At 46.8% G+C, this 6,255-nt stretch overlaps 1 protein-coding gene across 1 annotated transcript in view; it reads right to left on the reverse strand.

Moving 5' to 3' along the window:
• Positions 1 to 3,316, reverse strand: part of ABCG2 (ATP binding cassette subfamily G member 2 (Junior blood group)) — a 136,432-nt gene extending 133,116 nt beyond the window's left edge. The window contains exon 1 of the mRNA XM_043438607.1: positions 3,194 to 3,316. The gene's annotated coding sequence lies outside the window, so the exon portion shown is untranslated. The remainder of the gene's footprint in view (positions 1 to 3,193) is intronic.
• Positions 3,317 to 6,255: the final 2,939 nt, after the last annotated feature.

A 6,255-nucleotide genomic window follows, 5' to 3' on the forward strand; every position in this document is an offset into this window, starting at 1 on the left:
CTCAACAGCCCAAGTGGTACAATCATCCCCATTTTACAAATGACAAAACTCGTCTGTTAAATAACTGAGCCAAATAACTTGCTCAGTTTTCCAGGTAAGGAGGCCAGGATTCAGGCAACTCCAGACTGGACCATTTTGCTTTGACCCCTCTTACACAGACAAGCCAACATTTCAGAAGATAAGTTTCCATCATCTTCTGAAATAGTAACAGCTGATTTAGCAACTTAACATAGACCTTTGTGACATCTAAAAGAGTTTTTTGCCTTTACTTTGATAAGTTTATTTTCAAAGTAAATATTTACTTTTCCCCCAGATTCTAAAGCTTTCCATCTTTGGAGAAATGACAGTGCCCTCCCCTTTCACCTACACCCCTCTGGTAGAGCACATTTATTCATTTCTCCCTTCATTCAGCAAGCTGAGTGCCCACTGTGGCAGGATTGTGACAGGTGCTGTGTGTGTGCATGACTGAGTAAAACCACCTAGGCCCTGTCCTCAAAAACCGCACAGTGACCTATGGGGTATATGTTCAGTCACTTCAGTCGTGTCTGACTCTTTTGTGACCATATGGACTGTAGCCTGCCAGGATCCTCTGTCCATGGGATTCTCCAGGCAAGAATACTGGAGTGGGTTGCCATGCCCTCCTCCAGGGGATCTTCCCAACCCAGGGACCGAACCCCCCTCTCTTGTGTCTCCTGCATTGCAGGAGGATTCTTTACCTGCTGAGCAACTGGGGAAGCCCCATGGGGTACAGCTTGGAACAATTTCTGGATTAACACCTAATAAACTGACCTTGAAAATAAGAGATTTTACTATTAGAAAACCCGATTCCACTATTCTCTGACTTTCCAAATTGAAACCTTGAGGGAGGGATTCTCTTCAATGAACTTGGGTTTAGACTTTGGCAGTAGACAAGCTTCTCATTATGTTTTGTTGTTGTTCAGTCACTAAGTCATGTCTGATTCTGTGACCCATTAACTGCAGCACTCCAGGCTTCCCTGTCCTTCATTATCTCCTGAAGTTTGCTCAAACTCATGTCCATTGAGTCAGTGATGCCATCCGGCCATCTTATCCTCTGCCACTCCCTTCTCCTCTTACCCTCATCAAAGTGATGTCTCTGCTTTTGAATATGCTGTCTAGATTTGCCATAGCTTTACTTCCAAGGAGCAAGTGTCTTTTAATTTCGTGACTGGAGTCATCGTCCGCAGTGATTTTGGAGCCCAAGAAAATAAAATCTGTCACTGTTTCCACTTTTTCCCCATGGATCTGCCATGAAGTGATGGAACCGGATTCCATGATCTTTGTTTGTTTGCTAGCTTTTGATCTTAGTTTTCTAAATGTTGAATTTTAAGCCAGCTTTTTCACTCTCCTCTTTCACCCTCATCAAGGGGCTCTTTAGTTCCTAAGTTTAGCATCAGGGAAATATCACAGTGTAAAGACATTCTTGGCAGGACCCACAAAAACTCATAGACTTGGACATTCTTACATTGTCATTATTTCTTACTTCAAGTACCACTGTCATACTTTCTCAGCTGTGCCATCCTAGCTTGCTAGAACTGACTGAATAAGATCTTCATACAATGGTGCTGGGCCCACCTGCCCACTTTGGTTGTAATTTTAGAAATTTGAAGGCTTCATTTCTCTTAGTAACGCAGTGCATTTTATTCTTTCCATGATTCATCATTTTGGAAGGGTGTATCCTCAAGCGCTAAGATAAGGTTCAGGAATGAGATAACTTCTCCATTTTAAGTATGCCATTCATGCATTCCACACCTTACCAAACGCCTACTGTGCTGTGAGGATTATTTAGGAAAGAGACCTAGCCCCTACCCTCAAAGAATTCAGCCTAATGGTGAAGAAAGGGAGGGAAACAAAGAGTTCTGATATAGGGTAATAGGTAATAGAACAGAAGTAAGTATTGGATGGCATAGGACTAAATGGAAGGGACATTTAGACTGAAGCAATGGCAGAATAAAACATCCCATGGGAAATGACATCTGAGCTTGACGTTTACCTGGGAAAGAAGTGGGGTTGTGTTACAGGGAGAGAGAAAAATGTGCACAGGCTGGGATAAAGTTTAAGAAGAAAAGTTAGAAAAAATGACAAGGGAGTGGTAGCAGGGAATAGACCAGGAAGAAAGGGCTTTTTTTTTTTTTTTTTAATGCAGTGCTAAAGTGTTTTAAATTATCTGGGAGGTGAGATTGAAAGGATGCAAACAGGAGTGTGTGGTGATCAGCATGTGGAGGATGGACAGAGGGAGCCTGACACATTTTCTGATTATTCTATTCCTCCTGGCTTTCAATGAACAACTGCAGCATTTTCAGTTCCTTCTGAAAAGTTTTTCCACATAATTTTTGATATATAAGTAGTTATTAACCTTACCTGACTTCTGTTGTGGAAAAATTTGCAATAATAAGGCTGTGTTTTAATCTCTAGCTGCACCCTCAGGCAGTAACTTTTTGTATTTTGTTATCTGCAGGAGTTTAGGCCTGTACAGAAGTCCTATCAAACTAGCCATGGGTTGGAACTGAGACTCTACTAGGGTGGAGGCAGGCTTTCCAGGTGGTGCAGTGGTAAAGAATCCACCTGCCAATGCAGGAGCCGCAGGAGATGAGGGTTCTATCCCTAGGTTGGAAGGGATCCCCTGGAGAAGGAAATGGCAACCCAATCCAGTATTCTTGCCTGGAAAATTCCATGGACAGAGAAGCCTGACAATCCACGGGGTGATAAAGAGTCAGAGGCAACTGAGGACACACACACACACACACACACACGGTGGAGGCAGCTGTTCCCTCCATTCGTCTGTCGCTCTCTGGGGAAGTATCTCCTCTCTCCAAAGTCAAAAGTGTGTGTACTATCTAGAAATGGCCATGCCAGCTGACACAATCTCTCAAAACCAGCTCCTCCCATTATACAGCTAGAGAGCTGATCCTTCCTTTAGTATAGACTTCGGTCGCTGACTAGCTAAGGAATGGCTCTCTTCAGGATCCTGCCATCCAAACAGCAAAAATGTGTCAGTTGGGACACACATAGCCACTCGGGCCCACCGTTTCAGCAAGAGCTAGGAACAGGGCAGTTCCTGGGGATGAGGATTTGTCTGAGGTTTTAAACCTCAGCCAAGTCCCTCCATCTCTTCAGTATTATCGGTAAAGAGTTAATACACAGCAGTTGCTGTGCTGTGCTGTCCAGAACATACCTCCAGGACCGAGGAACTACACCATCTCCCTGGCTGCGGGGACACTGCCAGGGGGATAGCTCTCATCCCTCTCTCCTCTCCAGCTCTCTTCCCGGGCAGAAGAGCGCCTCTCCGCCGCCAACAGTCTCATCCTCTTTCCAAACAGACGGGCCCCGGCAGTCGCTGGAGGACGCCGTGGTGTAGAGGCCAGTCCCGCCAAGCCCACCGGGGGCGCTCAGAGCAAAGGAGGCCGGCAAGGAGGCGGGACCAGCGAGCGCCCCCGCGCGCAATTCTCTCAGCTTTGGTATTTAGCGACGTCGTTTGTCAATCCGGCGCAGCCACCGCGGGGCGGGGAGAGGAGAGGAGAAAAGGACTTCGGATGGATGGAACCCGAGAAGAAAGAAAGCGGGAAAGGAGGATGGGAAGGGCAGCTAGCTGTTCGGACCGTTTTCTGGCGCGGGTCCGGGTCTCTGCCAGGCCCTCCCGAGGCGCAGCCGCCAGACCAGTGGAGCCGGGGCGCGGGGCGGGGGATACAACGCTCGGGGCGCGAGGGTGGAGGGGCGCGGGCGGGGGTTACAGAGTCTGGGCGCAGCCTCCGCCCCCTTTCTGAGTGAGGAGAGCGCCCCACACCGCTCTTCTCTTCTCAGCCTGTGAAGCCAGGATGCGAGCTGCTCCGGGTGTACCTGTTTGGGGAATCCGAGGCAGCAGCCCTAGTCACCACCTGGGACCAAGCACCACAGTGCTGCTTGTTCAGTGCTGGAAGGCCTTAGGGGTGCAGTGAATGGGCGCCCTACTTTTGCCCGTGCTCTGCATTAACTTGCCGCGTTTGCTTTGAGAGTATTTCCGCTCCAGATACGGGGGCACGACCTGCACGGCTGCACAGGACCCAGCTGGTGACTTAGATGGTAAAGAATCGCCTACAATGCGAGAGACCTAGGTTCAGCCCCTGGGTGGGGAAGAGTCCCTGGCGGAGGGCGTGGCAACCCACTCCAGTATTCTTGCTTGGAGAATGCCTTGGAGAGAGGAGCCTGGAAGGCTACAGCCCATGGGGTTGCACAGAGTCGGAAACGACTGAGCAACCAAGACTACAAACCCTATACTCGTTTTAGGGCTTTGCACTTGTTGTCTTGAATAAGGGCCTAGCATTTTCATTTGTCATGAAATATGTAACCAGTCCTGCCTTTGGTCGCTCGCTTCCTATGACATAAGTCACCTGGTTCTTGAAAGAATCTACCCTTGTGAACAAGGTTCAGTGACTTCACTGGTTAGATCTCTCTTGGCTCCGAACATTTTTGCTTCACCTGTCTAGGTGAACACTGATCTTCTTCTGGAAATGTTGTGGAATCCAGAGTTGCAAAACACACCTCGGGATACTCAAGACTGGAGTACAGTTTATTATGCCAGTAAGTAAAGGGGAATCAGTTCCCAACAAGGACCTGATGTTTCTGAGAGGCCCAGTTTTACACACACACACGTGACTGGTTACATGTTAACAATCTCTTTGTTGTATATGATTGAGTTTTACAAGTAGGTGCTAGGAGAACAAACAGTTAAGGTTAAAGGAGGGGGAACAATGATTATACATCAAGGGGGGATGTCTCCATGATTAATCTAACAGGAGCAGCCTGACCGCAACTACAATCTCCCTTTGCCATCTGTAGGGAGGGAAGTCTCCAGGAGACCTGGTTTTCATTAGCAAGTGTTTCCTCACTCTTGAGCAGGGTTCAGGCCCAGTTCACATCCTGTCTTTAAGATGGATGACAGGCTTCAAGATGGAGTCTCTCCTGCTTTCCTCACACTGCCCCAAACAGTATAACTCACTTTCCTCACTTCCTGGTCTCCTGACCAAGTTCTGGTAGATCGACTTATTGGACTTCCATAAGTGATCACCTCTTGGGAAATAGATGGGGAGACAGTAGAAACAGTGTCAGACTTTATTTTGGGGGGCTCCAAAATCACTGCAGATGGTGACTGCAGCCATGAAATTAAAAGACGCTTACTCCTTGGAAGGAAAGTTATGACCAACCTAGCTAGCATATTAAAAAGCAGAGGCATTACTTTGCCAACAAAGGTCCATCTGGTCAAGGCTATGGTTTTTCCAGTGGTCATGTATGGATGGGAGAGTTGGACTGTGAAGAAAGCTGAGAGCCGAAGAATTGATGCTTTTGAACTGTGGTGTTGTAGAAGACTCTTGAGAGTCCCTTGGACTGCAAGGAAATCCAACCAGTCCATCCTAAAGGAGATCAGTCGTGGGTGTTCATTGGAAGGACTGATGCTGAAGCTGAAACTCCAATACTTTGGCCACCTCATTCGAAGAGTTGACTCATTGGAAAAGACCCTGATGCTGGGAGGGATTGGGGGCAGGAGGAGAAGGGGACGACAGAGGCTGAGATGGCTGGATGGCATCACCGACTCGATGGGCATGAGTTTGAGTAAACTCTGGGAGTTGGTGATGGACAGGGGTCACGCATGCTGCGTTTCATGGGGTCACAAAGAGTCGGACACAACTGAGCAACTGAACTGAACTGAACTGATCATCTAAACCCTGCAGTTTAAAGCATTATTCGGTGCAGTCACTCATTTGCTCACCAGTTATACTCCTTTGGCATGGACATAATTTAGTTCTCTACCCTAGTCTTAGATGACAAATGCTCAGTTACTGTCTCTATTATGTTCATTCATCCACTTCAGTTTCTGGATCATGTCCTGATGACTTTTTCACATCCACCAGAAAGCCTTATGCAGGTGAATGTTAATATGTTTGATAGCAGTGAATTAGTTTTGCTTTTGTTATTAGGGAGGTATGGTAAGATAGAAGAAAGACTCTAAAGTCAAAAGTGTCTGGATTAGACCTTATTGTTATTAGCTAAAGGCTCCATTTCCTCATCTATAAAAATGATAATTAGAAAGGCTTCCTTGAATAGTTAGATTGAATATTAAGATTAAATGATCAAAACCAAGTCTTTCTCACTCTAGGGACCATATTGTTAACACCTACACTGTACTATTCACAAATATTCTCCCCATTCCACCCCCCCAAAAAAAGATTAAATGAGATAATAGAAGGATTTCCTTGGCAGTCC

This window comes from Cervus canadensis, chromosome 19 (genome assembly GCF_019320065.1).
Source record: "Cervus canadensis isolate Bull #8, Minnesota chromosome 19, ASM1932006v1, whole genome shotgun sequence".
Classification (NCBI taxonomy): domain Eukaryota; kingdom Metazoa; phylum Chordata; class Mammalia; order Artiodactyla; family Cervidae; genus Cervus; species Cervus canadensis.